This window comes from Egretta garzetta, unplaced genomic scaffold, assembly GCF_000687185.1.
Source record: "Egretta garzetta isolate BGI_Z169 unplaced genomic scaffold, ASM68718v1 scaffold133, whole genome shotgun sequence".
NCBI lineage: Eukaryota > Metazoa > Chordata > Aves > Pelecaniformes > Ardeidae > Egretta > Egretta garzetta.
In genome coordinates this window covers 1,558,692-1,583,223 of record NW_009259111.1, presented here as the reverse complement: position 1 = coordinate 1,583,223, position 24,532 = coordinate 1,558,692, and positions in this window count along the sequence as shown.

Genomic DNA, 24,532 nt, shown 5'->3' with positions numbered 1-24,532 from the left:
ACTATGAAATCTTTTTTATATACACACAAACCTGAACATATTTCACAGTATGGCCCCTTTCCATTGAACCCAACATACACTGTATGTGCTTTAGAATAATAATTATTAAAAAACCCCAGAATGCCCCCAGCCAAAGCAAAACTGTATAGTGTAAGAAACTGAGAGAACTGAGATTTTTATTGAAATAAAGGAAAGAAGTCTGATAAGACCTGAGTGTGTAGAAGACAGTACTTGTGGGGCTGATTGAGATCCCATTAATTTGATAAGCTTTGAAGCCAACTATGAGTGTAGGCTCGGCTCATGAGCCACCAAGTATTTGCAAGTGCTACTGTTATGCTGGCTTTTGAAGTATCTCTTCATAGACACTAGAGCCAAACCACATCAGTTCCCCTTAGTTGAGCTGGATTGGCACTTTGGAAATCCTAGTGCACAGGAAAGGTTTAAATCCTCACATCTGAGGAGTAAGAGCAACATGGAGCTTAGCTACTGGCTAAAAATGGCTCAAGAAAAATGAAGGTAGAAGAATTGGCAGAAGAAGGAGAAACAATAAGCAATAAAACGGAGAGGGAAATGAAATAGAAAAAAGGTACGACAGGGAAGGGAGAATAGGAGAGAGTATGGGAATCAGTGGGGGGTAATTAAATTAATCAAAAATAGGGGAAAGTGTTAAGGAAACAGAAACAATGAGAAACAGAGGAGGGCACTAGAACTCATAAAGGAAAAACAAACAATAGGTGTGAGGTATATTGGAGGCAACAGAAGGAAGTAGTGAGGTAGAGAGAGGAAGAAAAGGGAGGGGGAAAGGTGTGAGGAGCTGAAAAATGGCAAGATGTAGGAGAGAAAACGGGGGACACAGGAAAAGGGAGGTAAAGAGAAGGAATTGTACAGGGTAAGGACCAGAAAGAGGAGAACAATCCTAGGGAGCCTGCTGTGGTGGGTCACAGAGGAGTTCACAAGCCCATGCACTCCAACTATTTCTTTTTGATTCTGTGTCATTGTCAGGCTTCAGACTGCAGCTGCAAATTGTTTGTCTGGCAGTTCTGGTAGGTTTGATTCAATAACTCCTATAAGAGGGCAGGCAGGATATCAATGCTGCTTTATTGCCTTTTTCTCTGCCTACAATAGCAATCCTCCAGTTATACAGTATTATAAAGTGCCATCACTGGGGGTTGTATCTCAGCATAGTCACGTCTCATCTTCCTAGGCTATAATAAGCTGGCAAAGGTAAAAGTCTGAAACTATGTGAGCTTCATGAAATGATTAACATTGAGGCCTAAAGATTGGCGTCAGGGATGGGCACTGAGCAATCAACAGACCCTTGCTTCGCAAATACCACACTGAGGGGTAGCTACATCCTACAGGATCAGCTCCACCAAAACTTACTTGGTAATCTGTGTTAAACCTCACTCCAGCCACTAGTGGACAAAGGATTAACACTCCAGAAAGCTGCAACCACTGCTGGGGAACAGAAAAAATAACCCATGCAGTCCTGTCAGTTGGGTAACTTTTTACGCCTATCTCCAAATCCTTTAGATGCAAACTCTTTAAAAATAATCACGCAGCGACATTTAACATAAGATTGGACTGACTGATGTGGACTTACCATTCTTCCTCCTGGTTCCTTCAGGCTGCGGGGGTGTCCCTCACCAGGCTGACATAGAGAAATTTTCCCAGCCTTGAGTGTGCATGATCTGTCAATAAAAGGAGGCTTTCAGTTACACAATGCTGTCAAATAGCACCTTTTACAAACACTAAATTCAAGTTAAAAATGTCACAGCAAAACAGGAAAATCACCACAGAGAAAACTGCCTGTGAGTCATTTTATTGGTGCGTCTTTTAAAAAAGAAAAATTCCTGGCACTTTGTTCTGGTTAAAGCCACACAAATCAGAACAGAACTTCTCATTCGGACCCAGTCATTACAAATATTGGGAGTGGCTGAACAGGGAGAGACCTATTCTGTCTGCTTAAACTTTGTCTCGCATATAGACACACGTATATAATAATCCCTGTTTCATTGTAAAAATCGTAGGTGGATGTCTTTAAGGTTGTGTTTAGAAATCATTGTGACTTTGCATTGCAGTTTATTCCATTTATTTCCATCCTTTTAAGTCACACTGTTCAACCTCCTACTTATTCTTAATAGATTAATTTGTGATTGCTCCCTTGACATTTCAGCCTTTCATGATGGAGAGCAATTTCTCTCATTTCACTCATCAAGGCTCCATATAATAATGAAAGTCCCCATAGGTCACCTCTATTGCGTCTTATTTCCTTAACCCCTTTAGCCTTCCCCCCCCGATGAGTGTTCTTAAACCTGGAGCTGTCTGGGTTAAGGCAAAAATAAAATTCCTCCTGCAAGGCGACTGCAACTGAATTCGTATTGCATCAGTTCTATAGAAAATGTGACTGTAGCCATGTGATTTCAATTCTCCGACACCTTTCCATTGTCATAACATCCTATTTGTTTTTTTTCCAAGCAGTCATACACACAGAACTGCTGGGATTTTTCTCTAATAATCCCAGGTCTCTTTTTTCTTTGGTACACTGAATAACATGAACTCTGCTGTGGTTCACTAGCTCTAGACTTACTGTTAGAGCCACTAAAAGATCCAAATCCTCCTCAGCTTGGTAAGCATTGCTTCTTACTGTTCGCTTAATCTTTACATTTGGCAGAATAATCAATGTCTGCTATTTTACTTGTTATAGTCTTTCAGAATAAAATTGATAGGCAAGATCCTGAGCTGCTGTAAGTTGCCATGTCCCTAGCATCACTTCACTGGTCCAGCTTCACACATTAAATAGATGCTACAAAACAAACCTGGAGGGCAAGACGCCAATTTAAATTTTCCAGCTGTTACTTACGACCAATAGCTGTTTCCTAAATTGCGGCCCTGCTTCATGATTTACATTTATGTAGGGGAAAGTCCCAACAGAGCCTGCAGGCAGGCAGGCATGCTTATGCACTGAAGAAGAGGTGCAACTCTGGGCAAAAGAGAGGGATAGATGAAGGTGTCCAGAGGTAGCCCTGTTCTCCCAAGAAATCCTCTTTAAAGGAACAAACCATCGCATTTTTTTAAAGAACAATTTTACATTGCATCAAATTCCAGGATCTCTCTTCTTTTGTGCAACCCATCCATTCCATGGAAAACAAAATATTTCTGACCAGCAATATAGCACTAAATAAATATGCCATTCATATGCAGAGCCTTGAAGGTTGTGCATCTTTAGGGGGAGGAGACAACAGTTCAAAGTAATTCAGTGCTGATTGGGTTGGGGATAATTTTCTGGCAACTAGGGATGGTATTGAGACCAAAGAATCATTTCAAATAACTACGAAGGAGTCACAGGATAGCAACACCTTTCAGTCTCTAGAGACCTAGAATTGATTTGAACTGGTCTACCACTTAAATGGAGAAAAGCTATTATCCCATCGCTAATCTCTTGAGCCATTCAGTCCCACTTGAACCAATTTTTTCTTCAACAAGGTATTTTATGTATTTCACTTAGCCCACAATCTTTATGGGAGAAGCTTATCAAATGATTTGTGTAAAAAGAGAGGTACTTCTCCTCCCTTTGCATTTCTGTTTATTCTTGGGTTTGTTGCTAACATGACAGAACTATTAAACGTGTTCCTCTTCTCCTCTCCTTACGGAACTCTGCTTTTCTTGCTGCCACTCACAAGACAAGACAATTTCTTACTAGTTTTTGGAAGAGCCAGCCTAGAAGAATATGTTCCAGATACTTTCTTCCAGATAAATGCAGATTTACTGCCCTCAAATGCCATAGCAGTCATCAGTATAATGCTGATACAGCCTCAATAGGTCTGCAGCCCAAGAAGGGTCAAATCCAGGATTTGCTGAGGAAGAATTGCTAAATTCTGAAGCACAGCATTGCTAAGGATCAAATTCGTAAAAGCAGTCGTCATTTTTGGGTGCATTCATGGGCACCAAAAGGTGGTCATAATGTCCACAAGTATAGGAAAAAAGCTGTAATTAATAATGTCTTAAAAATTAGGCCTTCGGTATTTAATACTGGGCTTGCAAAAAATTAAGACACCAGTAATGGAAAGCCATTTATGAAAAGGGGCTGCAAATGAGGCCATCACGTCTGTCGTAGAGCAAAGCTGAGAGCCAGGGAGTTTGGATCTGTGGTTTGGTGACGGGGCCACGCCAGCCCAGCGGGAGAATTCTTTCTGGTGAGAAAGCAAGCAGGTATTCACGCTCAAACCTCTCAACTTCTTTCACTGTTTTTCCGCTATTTCGTGTGCTCAGAGGCGCCTGGTTTGTCTATTTCTTGCTTTCTCCTCCTTAAGCGTTTTCCCTGTAGTTTCTCCCACCACTGAATTTACTCTGCCTCCTCCATCACTCCTGGAATTAGAATCCATGCCTTTGAAAAACCTGCGCTTTCTTCATTTCAGGCAGCTAATCGCCCTCCCGCTCACCCCGCAGGTTATGCTGCCGGAGCAACGTTACTTTGATACTGTTCCTCTGGCAGCAATTAGAATCAAATCAGCACCAGACTGTTTATAAAAAAGGATGTTGCTATAATGACACTATCAATTCTTCCAAACATTGTAGCTATTTATCAAGTGATTAAAGTAGAGTAACTTACTCCAGTTTTACTAGCCTATTTTCCATTGGAACTTGAAAGGTTTTACTGCCTCAAGTATGGCACTTGGACTGCTGATAATTTCGATTTTATTACATTATCATATTTTTTAGATTTATTTCTGGGTTTTGCATAAGATTCAAATTGTTACCCAGTTTATAAAATAAGACAAATTTATCTTGGTCAAAAATCACATTAAGATAATTATCTTGCCCTTTTGGCAGATAATTTTGTTTGTAATATATTGAAAATGCTTATTTTTTGTTTTTCTAACCACTCATTCTTGCAAAAGTGGCTATTTTTCTCCTGACGCAGGCAACTGTATCTCCTTCTCCCTGTCAAGACCTGTCGTGTCTCCTCCAATTTTCCCCTCTCCATTAGGGGAAAACCAAACAAATTGTTTGGCTCTTGGCTTGCCAGCAAGCTACCATGGGCACCTGTATTGCTGTCAGCATAGCCGGGCTGACTCACCCGCTGGTTGTGCCATGCTGCGGCGTCAGGGACTCATGGGGAGTCCTTAATCAGGCGGTCCCACGCTACGACTAAGGTAGCAATTATCGGAGCAAGGTGTTGGCAACATGCACACCGTGACAGCCTCTAACCCAGCCCGTGTGCTATGCTATGCACGTAGCTCCACTGTGCTCCTCACTAACTCCCTGCTTCTCTCTGTTAATGAAAATATTAACTGCTGATAGCCAACAGAAAAGACCACTTCTTAAGAAATGAATGGAGGTCACTGGCAGATTCCTTCTCCCTTTGCCGTCTCCAGCAAGTCTTGATATCCCTTAAACTGCTGCCCTGCCTCCCCTCATAGGTCCACACTTCTTCCACGTCCTCAAACTAGCAGGCTGTAGATAACACTGTAGCCTGCCAAGGCAATTAATTCAGAGCCAATTTAATCAGTTACCAAGTGTCTACTGAAACTCCCAAATTATCAGAAAGATACTACTTATCAGGTAGCAGAAGAAAATTGGAGCACCTAACCCTAGAGTATGGAAATCACATGTGTCCTCTGCCCTGCCCAAAGGGTCTCCGGGGAAGGTTAGCTGTCCAAGAGTTGGCTTCAAATACCTGGATGTCTGTCTTGAACAGCCTCAGTACCTTGGCCCTAGGATGTCTGAAGAGCCACCTATGATCTCTACTGTTAGCACTTTGATTAACCGAAATTAGATTTTTCAATTTATGGGAAATTTTGATACTGAAAAAGCATAAACTCACAATTAGATCAAACCTGTAAGAGGATTTTTTGGGAAAAAAAACCCCTCCAAATAGTGCTTGTTTAGGGGAAAAAATCAGCTTAGGGAAACATAAAGTTTCAAATTTTATTTAGAATGCATGGGTTTTCCTTTGTGCATACACAGCATTATTATAAAATAACAACTTATACTGACATGTTTTAACTTGGTGTCAATAATTAGTTAAAATAATATAGCTCCTCCTACTTTAAAAATTATTAAGGGCATGTGCTGCTTAGTACTGGCAGAAATAACTCAGTTACAAAATAAAGTAAGTGGCATTCTGGTGTGGAAAAAGGATAGCGATACCCTGAGTTTTGAATAGGATAAATGAGGATTGTACATTTATTCTAATACGGCAGTATATCAAGCACTCATGACAGAAGGACCAATAAACAGACTCTGGGTAATATCTAAGAGGTTTTGAGGTATGATATTGAAATACTAACTTTTTTGGAGTGAAATTATTCACATTTCTCAGTATCTAACGTGGCCTAGGAGCATTACAAAAGCAATTCTCTCCCTGTATTTTTCCCTACTTCTTGCTCAAGGGCCCAGGAAGGTATAGGGTGTACCCTATCTTTTTTCCTGCTTTAATGCAGGCATAGAAAGAGAAGCAATTCAAAACTGGAGAACACCTAAGAGAAGTCCCAAAACAGAGCTAAAACAAATTTTCTTTAAAACATTCAGGCTCCATTTGAGTTTGGGGTTAAAAGGAAGATCAGTTTACACATTTGTGTTGTTTCTGATGACAATTCTGTGAAATATATACATGCAGAAATTCACCCACTTCTAGTGAGAAACCACCCAACTTTCTCCTTCACTGTTGCTCAGAACCCAGGTGACATTACCCCCACGTTGTCCCACCCTCCACAGCCACGCAGCCAGCGATGTGGGGACAACACACACTCAGCAGAAGCCAAGTCCAAGGGAGGCAGCTAAGGCTCCCTGCAGCGAGAATGGGTTCAGTTCTGTGGATTTCAGTGCAGTCACAGAGAAATTGCACCAACAATTTGTATAAATCACAATCCAGATGGGTTGGCAATAAAAGTTTTGCTGCTTTGCATACTTCGTATCTCTGAACAGTTTTTCTCTTGTAATGACATGGTGAAGAAGCTGATGATCATAAATATGGAGTGTATCACCCTGTCCTTTAACTCCCTCCTTATTGCTTTTGCAACATAATACATGCATCTCAAATAAATTAAACATGTGACATATAAAATCAGTTCATGTTTTTTGGGGTTGTCAAAATCCGGAGAAACCAAAACGTTGAAAATCACTTGTCAAAACGTTCTGGGATGAAGTAGTTAAGCTGTCATCGACAGCTTAAACACTGTTTATTTGAATATGTAAAGCAACTTTTTGAAAAACCAAAAGTACAGAGTCTGTTGATCAGAGTTCTTTCTCCAGACGTCTTAATTTTGCTTCCCTGATCTCCTAGGAAAGAAAACTTCACATGAAGTGTGAGGCCATATACACCCACCGTGAAGTAAGTACATTGCTCTACTGACACAACTGATGTGACAAAGTATGGCAATGGTATTACCATGGTACTACAGGATTATTACTCTGCAGTGCCCATTATTTGAAATGGAGTTACTCTGTGCTTACCACAAAACAGCAAGTAGCATTTTGCAGTAACACAATAAATAACCCATGTCATCTCTGTATCTACACCTTTTGCAGGAACAGATACAGAGCCAATCTAAAAACAAATCTAAAAGTGCTATAATAATGCCGGAATGACATGCCTCTTAAGCTGTTTACAGCTGACAGACTAAGTGAAATGGTTTGACAAGGAAGAACACAGTATGTGTTGACAGCCCTGCTTAGTTGGTATTTGAAAGGCAAAATTAAAGTCATACTTTTACAAGGTGCAGAATTCTGCTCACTTGAAGGACATTCTCTTAAGCAAGGCATAGTATTAAGCCTCTGCCATCCTCCTCCTCCTGTCTCCCATTTTTATGTGTCGGCCACTAAGTGGCACACCTCAAAAACCAGTCCTGACTCCCTACCTCAGTAATTGCTTGTGAAAACGTATCATTTAGAAGAGTATGGAGAAAGAGCAACAGCAAGAGCAGCCATAAACGTTCACCCTCCATAATTTAAGGGAGCACAGGACCATATGGGTAGCATTTGGCTTTTCTTACAGCAGGCAGCACCGTTAGGAAAGAGCAAACATCAAACAAAGGCTGAGTGCAAATCCCCTCCATCCACAGAGACACCTTTCACTTGATTGCAGGATATGAGAGAAAAACATAAAAACACAGTGAATCCTAAAAAAAGTAAATAAGAGCTAAGATAGGTCAGAGGAAAGGGCTGGAGACAGGCACAAGGAAACACAGACTGGTTTGACAGTACTTTCACAGCTCTAAGGCAAAGGGAGCGGGAAGACTTAAAGGACAAATGGTGTCAAGTACCTGGACCCCCATTTTTACCTTGTCCTTGCTAATCCTATGGGCTAGCAGTAACCATTGAAGAGGTTTCTTTACTGCAAAATTCTTGCTCATACTTGGCCCCTCACTGCTAGAGGCCATGGGAAGCCATGAACATTCACATTCCCTCCCGCTTTGAGAGACAGCAACTCTGCTGTCATAGGGCAGATGCACTATGAAGGAAAAGCCAATGCCTGCTATTCCTTTTCTGTGGATAAGCCCAGAGGTTCAGCTGCTCGCAATGCCAGTCCGTCCAGCTCTTTTAATGAGCCCTGTAATTGATGCAAATGAGCCCAAAGTTGCCAAATAAAATCATCTCACTGAGGGGAACTACCAGGAAAGCATTAGGAATATTCCGCACTTGGAGGCATAGGATGCGGTTACCATTGCATTTACACTGGACAAACTCTACCAGCTCAGCTGACCAAGAGGCAGCACAGTCAGCGTTCAAGAGGAGCCCAGCTGCTGGCAGCACCTTCCTTACAGGTGAGCTGGACCCAGCTGTAACCTTAGCCCAGACTTAGCATGCAGCAGTTCCAAATAGTCTCAGTTCCTGGCAGATCAGGAACAGGGACTGTTCAAAACTTCACGTTGAAGCTGTGGTTCAGGAATCAGAACGGTGCCAAGTGGAAGTGTTTTTTCAAACTAATGGAAGTTTTGCCTACATATTTCTTCCCACACATGAAGGTCATCAAATGTTTGTGTGCCAAATGTTAGAATTGATGCCATCCTAATGAACTCTGAAAACATTTTCCTGTCAAAGCAAATAGAACGAGTTGACATCACTGATCCCAGCATCGACCAAAGGGGAAAAACAAACAAACCATCAGTTCAAAAACCAGAGGGGTTTTTTTGTGCTCTAAGTTCAAGGATGTGAGTCCAGCAGCACAATGACAAAGGGGAGCACGGTGCAGATGACAAAAGGGTTACGCTCACCACAAAGGAAGTCGGTCCTGAGGAAAAGAGATTGCCTCGGCATCAAGGTCAGAAATGCCTGGGCATTACCTCGTCCTACCCCATGGCAGATGAGATCCCTCATGTTTGAGTTGTGCTGGTTTATTACCTGTAACATGTGCCACAGGCTAGGACCTGAGTGGAGAGTAAAACCTACTACTAAACCCTGTCAGAAGGTGCAAACTGATAACACTCTTAAAAGCAATCCAGCAGCTCTCAGCTACCAAGAAACTTTTTTCTGCCTGTCCTTGTGGCCTCCTCCTCCATCTCCCAGGGGATCTCCCAAACCATCTATCCAAGTATAATCCCAGGAGTGGCAACCCTGCTACAATTGGATGCAAATACGAAGGAAGTGTATCTTACAGTTATGCTGCCAAATTGGGGTTTGGGAGATCCAGACTCATCTCTTCCTTCTAATGTGATTCCTGTATGGCCCTTGGCAAATCTGTGAAAGCATTCCACATGGGAAATAACCACACCTCTTCTTTTGCCTCTCCCGCTTGTTCAGAAATTTGGACAGGGTTCATCTCCTGCTGTGCACAGTTTCTAGCGAAGAAGTGCCCAGTCACAATCTCTCTAGGTAGCTCAGTGGTTCAGTATACAACTAATTAAAGCTGATTTTACTATTCACACAGTACAGAGGAAAAGATAGAGACTTGCTGAAGAGTACAGAGGGGTCCGCAAGCCTCATGGAAGCATCCAGGTACCAAGCATCGATGAAGTTCCCAAAATAGTGTTTCTCCTCAGCTGCTTTGGCCATTTTGTGAAAGACATTTTTCACAGAAATTGCTACAGGATGGAGGTCCTGTTGAAAAGTACTGCGTTAAATTTGGGAATAATGACAGAGGAACCAGGAAGCAGAATTAAAAGGATGAAACATACTTTGTTGCTCCCTACATCAAACACATTTCCATTTTATTTACTGTTTTAATTTCCAGTTCTCCCATGCTCACCCTGTGCCATCACCCATGTTTTTTGAACTGAAAGGTATTATCTCAGCTCCCATTTCTCCAAAATCCAGCTCTAATCTCAGTCACTCTCCAGCCCTGCAGTTTTGCTTCTTCTTGACAAGCCTGACCGCTTAAATTTCTATCAGCTCAGACAACATTTACCCACACCCCTTTCTGTTCCTATCTCATTTCTTCCCCTTCCAGTTTTTGTGATGCCATCATACATCTATGCCAGCACACAGAGCATGCAGCAATAGCCATATAGATCCTGGCTGCGTTCAGGAAAGGGGAAAGGTTGAAGTGAATAAGATCCTGCATATGAGTGATTCCCTTGCTTGCTGTACTACAGTGAGCTGTGCTTTCACATACTGTGATGGATGTGAGTTATGGGTCACTCCCTCACTTGTGAAAATAAATGTACAACACTTGCCAATTGTTATACTGTATATTACAAAATTCTATCACTTAAGATTTATACACCTAGGAAACCAATTACACAAACAACACAGGTACAGCACAACGGCTCCACTACCAGTTTTTTTCTTATAGAGACAGACCGATGCAAAATCACCCTTAGCAATAAAGTGGTGCTACATTATCCAGAGGGGGATATTTTATGGACAAAGAGTTTATCATATTCAGAGTTTGCCTTGGGTGCAGTGGACTTAGCATGTGTTAAGTAATGCTTAAGTGATTTGCTGAACTGGCCTAATAGCACAAAACACTCCTGGCTCTATTTGCTTATAAATACATTTCAAGGCACTGATTGAAGTCTGTAGTGCCCTAAATGGTCTGGGACCTAGTTACTTAAGAGATATCATCTCTCCTTATAAATCTTATGTGGTAATTCAGAACCAGTAGTTGTTCTTGCTTTCTTTTCCTGGGTGGACAGTGGGGTGTCTTTAACAGAGATACATGAGCCTGGAGCCTGTCCTCATCAGCCTTCACACACAAAAATGCTTCAGAGGACTATTTCAAGGAGAAATGCAAAGCTGGTCTCTTCAGTGTGACAAACATCAGTTAATCTCTTGAGTGATCTTTTACATCATGTTAGCAACAGAGGGCCTGGCTGTGACTGGCCATGTATGTGTTTGGGTAAGCCATTCTAGAAACCTTTTTCCTCTTATAACCATAGAACCAGTGCACGGGCTGAAAAAAATCACACTCTCGTATGCACCACCTGGCCACAAGGTCTGAGCTCGGCTGGCATCCAGGTAATGGCACCAGAGAGACTGGAAACCCTTGCTGATCCCAGCTCCAGCAAGGCTCCCTTGAAATACCATGCCACTTGCGCATCTTAGCTAATGAGAGTGGGTCCTGACCACTTGTATTTTATTTACAATCGTGTTTTCCATTTCAGGTTCATTTTAACTGGCACGAGCTGCTGAAGCACTGGATGCCCTTATCTGCCTTCCTCAAGGGAAATAGATACATAAAGTACGTAAAATTGCAGGTTTTTAAGATTAAATGCTATAAACACAGATTAAATTATATGCCTTTTATCCCTTTAAGGAACTCGTGTTCATGGCATTCTGTTCCAAGCTTCCAAAATAATTTCTACTTACATTCACATTTAGAAGCATTTAAAACACAGCAAAGAGGGAACGCATTTGTGGACATAACTGGCAACAGAGAGCTCAGGTCTGTGTCTCGGCTACCCTCAAACCTCAGAAGGCAACAGAGGAAATGCCCAGGGCAGCCGAGCCCACTCAGGGCAGGGCTGTGCACGCCCCTCCGTGGGGTACCAGAGGGGTCCCCAGCAGCGAGGAAAGGTGATCTCAGCACAACCTCTTCTCAAAACCAGAATGCTGACAGTTAGGAAAAACGACAAGGAAACCATTGCCTTAATCTCTGTTTCCATGATGCCAGCAAAGATGTCTGGTCACCTTCTTGAGAGGAAGCTTGATTACTTGTCTTTTCGGTAAGGCTGTCCTGATGAAAAGGCACCGAGAGAGACAAATAGCAACTCACAGGATAACAACCTCAGTGGGTTGTTTTGCTGTTTGCTTTAGTTCACTGGCTTAAAAGGGTCAGCAACCTTCATCCTGAGGACCCTGTTAGAGAAGTAGCTTTGAGCAAAACATGTAATTAACCTTTGGAACTCACTGTAGCAGGATGTCATTGAGGAAGCATACGAGAGAGATTTTCATTTTTTAAAAGGGGTTGCATATAAGCAACTCTAAGGACACAGTCAAATATAATTTTCACTACGAAGAATTCACTGGTAGCAGCCACTAAGCACTGTGCTTCTGGGAATCAAGAACAGGCAAAACCAGGGACTAATAACAAATTCTTCACTCACCAACTGGTAGGTGAATATGATGGGCAAAACCAATAAAATGAATCCAGACTGCTTAAAGTCTTCAGAAACAGCCACTCACAGAGGCAGGAATAGAAACTACAGCTGGTAAACGTCTATTTGACCTATTCCATTATGGCAATTTTTGCGTCCAGGTCTTTCCTTCGTGTCCACTTACTCGCTAGATCCCAAGTGATGGCCCTTCACAACCTTAGAAAGATTAACCAGAAGTACATAAAACTCAGGCTGACTTCATCCAAGACTTCACAGGCAAGTTGAAAGCACTATAACTGTAGAGAAGATTTCAAATGGAAAGAATCAAGAACCAACTGAAAAGATTTTATTTTACTGTGCAGGACACTCAAATGGCTTCTGCTAAGAAGACCCCAACTGACAAACCTGTCTGAGAATGGCACCCTTTAAATACTTCTGTCGTATTTTGAAAAAATGTAAAATCCGTGGGTTAGAGAGACAGGACAGCAGACAGGAGACACAAGATACTTGGAAGGTGCTGGCGTTTGGCATACTGTGAAGCAGCAAGGCTCAGAACTCTCCTTCAAGACAGAGAAGGTCTGAAATGTGCAACACATGCTGAACCATCAGGGTTATGGCAACAAGAGGGTGTGGTAAGGATCTGTGTAGACAGGATGCCACAAGTTCTCCCATTTTGTTATCATTACCATCAAAAATAAGCAAGAAAACACATCTTTAGCCCTACTGGGTGAACTTATCAGAGAGGCAGCAATTGTGTATAATTGTATTCCTAGTGCCCTGTAACTACCTAGCACTCACAGGGCTCTGTCAGCGTAACTCACCCTGGATCCCTCCACATCCATCAATCTATTCCAGTTTTGAACAGGTAAGCCTTTAGATTTGATCTCAAGGATCTTCACAAGCTAAAAAAAAAATAAAATAATGTAGTTTCAGCTTTAACACTTCTCTGTACAAAGCCAAAATGTCGTCATGTGTAGTGGTGTGGAAAAAAAAAACCCTAATGAAAGCCCCTGCAGCCTTGTGAAACACAGAAAGGGAAACTATGCTGTGAGCTCTGACAGTAATAAAAACATAACTGGATTGATTCTACAGAATTTATCGAACAAAATTTAGTTAGGGTCTTTTTTGTTTTGGTTTGGTTTGTTTTAACGATTGCACACCACTTAATTTTTATGAGCTCAATTATGCCTTTAAGGCACATTCCAGCAGAGGGCTGAGGTGAAAAAGCCTCTCCAGGGAGGATACAGCAGAAGAAAAAGCCTCTGGGATGTGCAGGAGTTGAGCTAATCCTTTCTAGGCGTGTGTTTGGCATTACCTACTTGCAGCTCTCCCACTTCCCGGTGGAAAAGCAAATCTGGGGCCCATGGCTAGGAAGTTTCTGCCTCCTTCGGCAGACCATGCCCGGGTGTGAGAGGCAGCTGATCCAAATACTCCTTCACGCATAACAGCTGCAGACTTTTTCGTGAATGAGTTATTCAAATTTGGGACCTGGTCCCTTTGCCACCACTCCATCACCAAAACCTGGCTTTCTCAGGAAGGACAGAGATCATGCATCTCATGTGTCCCAAGGCAACCAATGCTGGCAAATTTGTTTTTAAAAACTCTAAGTTACCCACTCTAGAGACTATATAATGACTTAAAACACTGAAAATATTAAACTCAGACTTAAGAATGAACTGCTCCTCTCACCTGCCCGAAAGACCAAGCCATAACTAATACTGAAGGTCATGAAGCCCTTTGATCCTGCTCTTTTCCCAGTGACAGAAACAGGAACAAGGGCTGATGCAAGCTTAATTGGGTAGGGGGATGATGGAGCAATATTATGCAGCCCTATTACAACTAACCTCATTACCCCACTTCAGCTTAACTCTTTCCTGAAGCAGAAACCAGAGCTCTGCCTTTTCAGGAGGCACACTACACAGCATGAAGCCCTGGAGCTGTTGTACCTCAACCTCCTGATAAGCAGGTGCCGCTCCTTCCACTTCACTTTCCAAATGAAAGGACTGTACACCTCCTTAGAAGAAGCAGCTTTTAGTGCCTGGAGAAGACACTAGAAATGGCATAAAACATTGTTCATCTATTTGAGATCCTTGGAACAACTTCAAAGCAAATTCCATTAGGTGCTAAAACTATTCCAGTTCCTCAAATGCAGCTTCCCTCTCCTCACTGCTGTTGCATATTGAAACACACACGCATGTTTCCAGCAAACAAGTACAAGTCCTCACTTTAATCCATGAATGCAAAAACATCTCCCTCAGACTTCCTTCTAGAAAGAATTTTGCAGTCCTAAAATGCCGTGTGCACAGCATGGGCTTCCCAGAGCCTGCCATTATAGTCCCTGCAGCAAACAACTACCCCAGGTCTGTGCAGCATGAGCCCTTCTGGGGGGGCAGTGCGTTCCTGAAGTGGTCTGGGGTCAGCAGGGCACCTCTGGAGCAGGGCCAGGCCCCTCCCAGGACAGGACAGCACCCCTCAGCTGCCTGACCTCTCTAGTCAGAGCATGGCCCCTTAACTTCACTCCCCCCTTGACTCAGGCCTTTGGGGTGACCCCACATAGCCTGCGGTGCGGGCACAGCAGAGGGACAGACCTACTGCTCCTGTTCTGGGATTACTCCAGCAGAACTGCCCTGCCTTCCCCCCTGCCACTTGCCCCTGTACACAAAAGTTGTGCATGTTGGGTATTCAATCTGTGTTTTCCTTCCTTTTGCCCCCACCTTCCCTCTGTTTTGGGTCCCGGTCAAGCACTGCATTACAATGAGCATTTGGAAAGGTAAAAAATGTGACCTCTGGGCAGGTCAGTGGGGAAATTCAAACTGAATTTAGAAACAAAAAATACTTCCTCATCCCAAGCATGAGTAAGAAATGCCCATCTTTACTATTAACTTTCACAAATCACACTACCCAACGCATCACCAAAACGACTGGGGCAGCTAGCAGTCCCACACTTGCTCTTCTGCTGATACTGCATCGGGGCAGCACCCTATAGAGCACCCTATAGCACAGGGCCGTCACGCAGCCCTTGGTGAAAAGCTGTCCCCAAGGGTCCCGAGCAGAGCTGCGTGCAGTCTCGCAGCGCTGCCACCCAGGAGGGCTCCTCCAAGGTGGGGGATAAAGGAACAGCAGGACTGATACTGTGTCTAATGTGGCACAAGGTTCCCTCGGCACAACGTGCCCCGGCTAATGAACGGCACTGCCCCAAGTGCAAACAAGCCGGGAAAGGTTCTGTTTTCAAAGCAAGCGTATTGCACTTCAATGAAGATTTTTTTCCCCCTAAAAAGTTTTAATATACACACTAAATTAAGCTTGAGAAAAGGGGACATTTCATCTTTAATCTATTTACTTCTGAATATTTAACATACAATTCTGGCACCAATCACCAGATTTAACTGGAAAATTACTCACTAATCTGTTTGCTTATTTGGAATAATTGGGTAGGCTGCCAGGGAAGAGGATTTCCTACCCTGTTTAATATCTCAGTTAGTAGTCCAATTTCAGCTTGGCGGCATAATTACTCTGACAGAGCTGTAGCCACAGGGCCTGTGAGTGGGGCTGCTTTTTAAACCGTAAATTATGGAGGATTAGCATTTATGAATTTTAAATCAGGGCTGTGGTAGGAGACACTAAAGCTGCTTAGAGCTTGCAAACCACTGCATTCAATCACCAGTCATTAACACATTCCTTCCCAGGACTTTCTGCAATCACATTTCATAAAAAGGTATTTCTAACTTACTTTAGAATATTGTGGCTCTGTGTTTCTCCAGCGTAACACCAGGGATAAGGCGATCTACTTTCCAGGAAAAAAAAAAAAAATCACTATTTAATCTCACCCTGATTTACCTCCCACATGAGATGTTAAAGGGCTATCTCCTCTGCTTGATTCCTACCGTTTCTTCTACCAGATGGAGAATGCGTGGTTTGATCCCTACTATACTTAAACAAGTACAAAAATTAAAAACTGCTAAAAATCAGAGCTGCAATGTGGCTGATCCACAGAGATCTGAACTCTGCCATCCCCCTAGCTCAGGAGCTTTGGCTTGTGAGCTCTCCACTGTTGTGTTTGCCTGTCAGGCTCCCGATGAATCATTATGGGGTAAATCCTTCCTTTGATGTAGGCATGTAACTTCTTTTAAGGCCAATGAGAGTTATGTACATGCACTGAGGGCAGAATATTTTATGCCCTGAAGAAGTCGTCTTAGGAAAAAAAACTCTGCCAAAAATCACACTGCTTTGAACTTCAGAGTTGCTCCACTCTGGAGTCTAAAGAGATCTGAAGCCGTAAGACATGCATCCAAATGCAAATGCCAAGCCCTTCCTCCTCCTAAACATGTGCATCTTTCCCTCTGTGAGCCTACAATTCTGCAAGGTATTTAAGTTAGTGCTTCACGTGACTGTTTCAAAGACCAAAGACACACACAGGAAATGTACAATTTTTACACTGGGAGTATTCATATAGTAAATTATAACTATATGTGTTAATAAAAATACATAGATAGAGCCTCCTACCACAAAACTGAACAAAGATGTGAGTGAAAGTTATATACACCAAAATAAGAAAAGCAAAAAAAAGGTGGCAAATTGGTCTGAGTAAAACTTGATACAGCAGCACCTGTCATTAAAACCCAAAGAAAACACAGGCAATTTAAAAAGGAGCCTGACTGAACTCCTCCCAGGGTATCCCCATGTAATTATCCCAGAAGCTCAGAAGAGCTCTGAGCCAGGAATAGATAGGAAGAATCTCCCTGCCATTGCACGGTGATGGGTATTTGTACATCTTCCTCCGTCACTCAGCATTGACCTCTGACATAAGCAGGATACCAACCGATGATGCATTACGCTGCAATCAACAGTGCTATTCACTGAAACAACCAGATGACTTAAGATTCCCAAACCTCATTGAAAGTCACTGGAAATTAGGCACTTTGAAAAGTTGACACTTTTGAAAATGCCTTTTAATCTCCTAAATTACTCATGCTTTTGAAAACTTTACTCATGCTAAGTACTTTGGGGGCCTCAGCCAGGGAAAGCTAAACCAAAAGACACTAAGGAAGGATCGTTTATACAGAACCCTGCTCAGCTCTTATCTCTCCTCTATCCTCCTAGCAACGATAGACAGAAGGAAAGCGGAGCTCTTGGCAACACCAGTCCTTGTGCCAACAATTCGGCTGATAGTGGCAGGTCCCCAGACCCTATTAATGCTACTCAGACAGATGAATTCTCTTCCTTACAACGCTCAGAGTACACTTTTTCTAGCTGACCTCCCTCTGAAGGCTGAGTCATGCCACCACTTCTCCCTAAACTGTGGGAAGATGCAGTCCTTACTGCTGCAGGAGGAACAATTTGATCACACCTTGAACAGTGCAAACTGTCCATATCTCAGGCACCAGCTCCGTGCATTGCTCCTCCTTCCACCTCTTCTTCCCTGCACACAGCTGAAAAACATTTTATTAACTCTTGTTTTTGTTTGCCCCACAGTATTCTCACTGACACTAACTGTGCACATGTTGCATGTGTATGCATACAACAGGGGGACAAATGTTATAGGAGCAGGGGAGAAGAAGCATCTGTTTGGCATTTGGAGGCTGAGAGGTGCTTCTAAGTGGTTTTTGTCCCTTTGAGGAGCAGTTAGGGGCAAGGGATGGACACACACAGGTGAGCAGGATGAAATGGTCCCGAGAGTGTATATATATATGCAACTTACTTGGTGCAGCTTGTCTAGATCATGAACTGAGATTTGGATAGGTGGCCAGGCCTTGATGTAGAACTATGTCTAAGCTTGGTGCATGTCAGGGAAGGAGAAGAAACAATGTCACCCTCAGGAGCCTCGGTATGTCTCAGGACTTACCTGGTCCCTAATGAACTAGAGCAGTGCCCAACCTCTAACTGTAAGGGCTATTCCTTGAAGGTAAGAACAGAGTGCAGTGAGCCACCTGCGCCTTATCTAAAACACCTCTTCAAACACACTCATCCGTATCATCTATCATACTGTGGGAGGGGAAAAAGATGACACAAGGAACTGAAAAAAAAGCCATTTCAGTAGCTGTGCATTGTTTGGAAAAGCACCAAACAGCAGGACATTCCCCAAAGGGCTGTTCCAGTTAGGTTTGGGAGCGTTGCTGTGATCTCTGCAGAGACAACATGAGGGTTATAACAGAGACCAGATTCAAAACCCTGACAATCAAAGTCTGAAAGGAAAAAAACCTAAACAATTTGGACTCAACTCCTACACAAGCATCTCTAAGCAGCTTCAATTCCTTAGCATTTGGGCACTTTCTTGTTCCTCTCTGTACTATGCAATTGCCTCAAAATGTTGGCTGCAGCCAGAAGTTACATTTTAGTCCTCATAAATCAAAGGAAGAGGAATATCTGCCACATTTAATGTTTATATTGTAATATTTATAAATACATCCAAATCCTTTCTCATCCCACAGAGTTTCTCTCTGTGGCTCTGGAAGTATCTCAAAACTTGCAAAAGAAGAAAACACTTCTTCCCCAAGGAAAGGAGGGGGGAGTTGTGGCGCCTATATAAGCAACTGATATAACTTTGACTTGGAAATCTCTCTTCAGTAGGCTTAATATGCTTCCTCTGCCTGAGAAATGTATAATGTATAAAGCAATCCTGCCTGCCTCCTCCTCAAAGCCACCTGAACAATCTCCTTTCATTGGCCATGGGGCTTTACAAGCAACTCCTCCGTAAAACCAGGTGGCTCAGCATATGGCCTTGCTTTTCTGCCACTGCAGCTAGAAGCATTTTAGACTTTATAACTTCACCTCTAAAAGGTTGGTTTCTGGCAAACAGAGTCATCACCATTCCCTCTGAGACAGGAGAGGATCCAGTATTGCTCTGGGTCCCTTCCAACATTGTGCCCAGTTGGAATCCTCGCCTTACACCTTGATTGGGAAAATGGTCAATGAGATGCTATGGACAAAAGAGGCCCTGAAATGACTCAGTTAAGAGCTGCATTCAATCACAGGTGATTATACGGAACATGACATTGGTAGCAAAACTGCAAAAAAACTCCAGCATACATTGTTTAGCTGTGAAGGGAAAGATGGGAGGTAAATAATATAGTGACGGCCACTAGCAACTAAATGTTTTTTTTTTCCCTGAAGGAAAAATAAAAATCTTTGCAGATGCTGCTGCATGAAGACTGGTAGCATGAGCTACATAGTTCAACACTTGACAGGCTCAAAACCTGTATATTTTTATGGTTCCGCAAACTATAGCTTTTTGGCATTAGTGAGAAGTAACAAAGACCTCTGGTTGCTGCTCTAAGGGAGGAAGAATCAGTTTAACTCATCTTACCGACCCAGAGCAGAAGGCCTTGATGACTGTGGAAGACAGGTTATATCCTTCTGCAGAAATCAGTTCCAAACACATCCTCATTCAGAGCATTTTACTGCCACCAACTCTACAGGCCACAGCGTACTGGCCTCTTAAGTCCTGCTTCATGATACTGTGAAATCAAGTGTTTCTTTGGTTTTTATCATGCTTTTGGTCTTATGGCACATGGTGAAATTGCTGTCTCAAAACGATGCAGCATGCTGAATACTTTGCCAGAACCTTTCATGTTCATGTGTGATTTTCCCTTGCTTCTATGGAGCCAAGTACTTGATGAATGACAGCTGAGACCGTTTTCATTAGTGTTAAGGGGATAGCTAAAAAGTCAAAGCACATGAGTCATTTCTCATGCAAAGCTTGATATACCTATATACTGTAGAGAGCATAGTCCCATAAAGCCCAGGTTTAAAAAGAATTCTCTCACTGGAAAACACGAGGGACTCATCACTGAAAAATATACTGGTCAGGATTGTAGACCTGTAGAAATTCTGTCAGATAGGAGATCAGTAAGCACTGGAGTCACTGGAGAAGTTTTGCAGTGGTTTGTCCATGCCTGTTGCATTAAGGAAGAGGAAGGACAAAGGCAATGTGAATCCTGGGAGGACAACCAAGCTAGGTCAGTACGCCATCCAGATACCACTGCCCAGCATCAACTCTCAGGTGTGCCCTATTTAAATGTTAAAACTCTTTAGGACACATTTGTCTTGCTATAAGAGGTTGAATATCTCCCTCTGCTTCGTGGTTTAACTTTGAGAAAAACTACTGAGGCAGGGAGGAGAAAGGGGCATCAGCTCAGAGAATCTCATATGGAGAGACGCCGCAGTAGAAGTCTTGGAGCTTCATTTTCTGTAAGGGGCTTAGTGCATATACTTAGTACAGTGGACTCTGTATGAAATTGGCAAGTTATTACCACGTTCAGATGGAAAAGCACTTCAGCTGCAAAAACAATATCTCCCTCATGTATCTCCTTGTACATCTCTCCAAAGTCAATTTCTCCCACAGGCAAGATGAGAACACTATAAAGTCTTTCTTTCTTTGCCAATATCTGCCAGATGGTACCAAGCCAGATACTCCTAGGCATTGGAAATACACCACTAAATGAAACAGCCCTGTGGAGAAGGGAGTGTATATAAACAGGGTCCTCTGGAGGGGCCCCACTCCAGCATCACTCCTTGAGTAGCAGGAGAGGGCAGGATGCTCTTCCTAAAGCTCCTGCTTTTGGTGTGCACAACTCTCATTTCTACATTGTGTAGCTCCAAAAAGCCTCCTTTAGTCTTCCAGCCTTCAAAGCATTTTTAAGAATGAGACTCATGGATTGCAGATTAAAACTGATCTACCCCACTGAATGGATCCCAAGTCAGATCTACAGCTGGTGTGACTGACTGCAGAGCAGCTAGACTGATTTATGCTGCCTGAGGATCTGGTCTTCCACAGTTAGTGACATCTCAATTTCCTTTTTAATAAGCAACAGGCCCTGTTATAATGGGATATATGGAAGGAGAGATGTAAAAGCTTATAATGTGAAAATTGATTATCATGTACTTTAGACTATTTCCTGCTGTGCCCTTTGTTTTGGTATGCATCTTTCATTTCATTACTCCGAGCTGTTTCACCGTCTCTGAACTACACTATGAAATACATTAATTATCTCATTATCTTTGGGGCAAAACCTTCAGTCCTTCTTAAAAACCATATTCACTCAAAACTTTCTTTGGTCTTCATTAGGGATTCTGGGTGTGATGAGAGAGGACTGGACTGCAGCTACATTACAACACACACCAGTTAAAATTTTAGTTCTGTTTGTGCTTCTACAACTTAAAAAACATACAAAACCCAAAACAACAACAAACCCCAGCTCAGTGTGCATTTGCCTTTTTTTTTTTTTAATGTACAAAATAAGAATTGCTCTTAGGTTCCCAAGTCATATGTCAAAGCGTGAACCCACAAGAACTTTTTACAGCTTAGTCATAAACTTCTAAAATAGAGGAGAAGAGAAACAACAGGTAACATTACTTATAGCCCTACCAGAAGGTGCCACAGAAATACGGCAATGTCAGCATCCTGAATTAGCCTCTATATCAGCTAAAAATGATCTAATACTTTTATTTTCATAAATAAATCTTAATTAAGATAATGTCTTCTCAAAGCATAAAGTAGAGGAAGGTAGGAAAAAACCTCCACAAAAATGTGTCACACACTCTCCCATTTTGAATTTAGGAGCAGGTTGGGGTCATTTTGTAAAGAAAATAATGTTCCAGGCCCATCACAATTTGTGAAAGTCAGGTTAGAGTAAAAGCAAAATTCCCCACTGTCCTCACAAGATTTCTTGCCCTGTTCTTTTGTGAATACGCTAGAATGGGTGATGGATGGGGAGGCTGCCCCTTTCTAGAGTTCTTGCTGTGTTTTGTGATAACTCATTATATTTCTTTCTTTACAAATAGCCCCATTAATGCTCCAGAATTGAACAGAATCATAAAGCTTGAAACATCCCACTCCCATTCCGGTAGAGCTAGAGGTATTGTTTCATGAATTACAGAGCTGCCAAAACCTGATTTATCCAAGCGAAGCCTTCAAAGCCAAGTCACCGATATTTACTTATTTATTTCGGATTATAAAAGAAAATACTTTTTACTGAGATAAGGATGATATAACCTAGCTACAGCTTTATTTAAATTGAATTATGTGTCTTTTATATTTCTTCAACAATACACTTGATGGAAATGTTTTAGTCCTTATTTTTTGGGGGGCTGAACTAAAAACCTTATTAAACCATTTATAGAAAATTTACAAAACAGAAGAGAGTCAAGCTCTTTCAAAGTCTCTGTGGCCTCAATAAAACCTTATATATTCTGAGATTAGATGTCACTCTTAGTCAGATGATTCTAAACAAGACTACTATAATCCTCTCTGTTATGGAGATATTTATTTTTGTCTGAAAAACTTCAAAGCAGGCCATGACAGATAATCAAAATCAAAATTTGCATTCCAATGAGAGTTTCTTTTTAATAAAGAAGAATAATTCTCACAGTTCTTCTGTAAAGGAGAACTGAGCTCACTTCAAGTTTTGGAGGTTTGGGGTGTGGTGTTTGGTTTGTGGTTTGTTTGGTTTTTTTTTTATATCTCCCATTCATAGTTGTTCAGTAAAGTTTTTGTTACTTTGGGGCAGAAATGCTGCATCAAATCAAGAAACACATCAACGAAACCCAACCATTTAATTTTTCTCCAGAATTTTCCCCAGAATAAATGAAACAGTCAAGGATCACCATCAACACGTAGTCCTACAACTGACCTCCTAGGTGAATACTCCACAGAGACATAAAGTTTTCCTCTGGGAACTGGAGCAAGCTTTCAGTGGCAGCTCTGACCGCCTGCTTTTCCTAGCTTGCACGCTTTTTTTTTGAATATTTTTTCCTTTTTGCATTTGTGGTGGCAGTGGGGAGCTCTGTCTGTGGACCAGGAACTCAGCATGGTAAATCCTACATTACACCAAAATATCTGATGCTCTAAAGACATTTGCAACATCTCTTTGGGGGCAGCTGAAGCCACCCTGTGCTTACAGGCGTGCACACACAAACACATTCCCCCTTATAGGCCTGCATGCACACAGCCAGGGCTGGCAGTTCGCCTCAGGGGGGATGGAACAGTGATTTTGTCCAACTACCCCATTCCCTCTGATAAATTGCTTTTGGGAAGGAGAGCCATTTGGTAGAAAATGCAGTGCACCCCTGAGTGCCAAGACCACTGCTGGCCAGCTCTTTACTGTGGCTGTGCACAGACGAGGGAAGGTGCTTTTCCATTTCAAGTAAAAGCACCAGCTTGGCCCGTGGCCTTGCTGTAGCATGGATCTCTTTGTCCTCTCGGAGTACTGTTGTTTCTTTCCTTTCAATAGTACTAACAAAAAATGAAATGCCCAGAAATAACAATGCACTTAACACTGTTCATAAAACTATACCAGTGCTTCCAGACTCGCAGCTTCTACCAATGAATTAATGCTGAAATGGCAGCATCATTCCCCTTTCTGATGCCAGCCTCTTCTAACGCCGCTGCAGTCCTCCTCCTCTCCTCCCAGGGACACACAGATAAAAATATCTGCAGTCTCACAGGTGGGAGTGTTGAGATTTTTGTCTACCTGTTAATAGTTTATGGAAATGGAGAATTTGCAGACCCTGAACCATCAGTTTCTTCAGTTACTTATTTAAACCACAGGTTAGCTCTTCTTTACACAGTTTCCTTTGTGGAAATCGAGGCAGCTGCAGGAGGATGGGTGAAAAGCAGCACAGTAGCGAGGGTGGTCTAGCAACTCTACAGCACTTTTGCCAAGGGTTCCGGAAAGGGCTGAACAGAAACACCCATCAATAGAAATAACCTCAGGCTCTCACTTACTGTCACTGTGGCTTTGTATGAGAGGAATCCACTTCATCCCCTAGGAAATGAAAGGCAGTGTAGAACAAGGTGCCAAGAAACTAGATTCTCTCTGGTGGGACTTTCTGGAGAAGCAGGTCAGCTATTTACATTTGTTTGGTGTAAGTCAAACAGGCAACAGCCATTGGAAAGTATTGGCTCACCAGCCCTAAACGGCCATGAAATACCTCTGTCAGATGTGGTGTTTGCTGGCAACCTTCTGCAGGGGCCCAGCGAGCAGTCATTGCTCTCAATGCCTCTCCCGTTCTGTGCAACTCAGTTGCAGACTTGTGTAGTCCCCTGTATGCAAAGC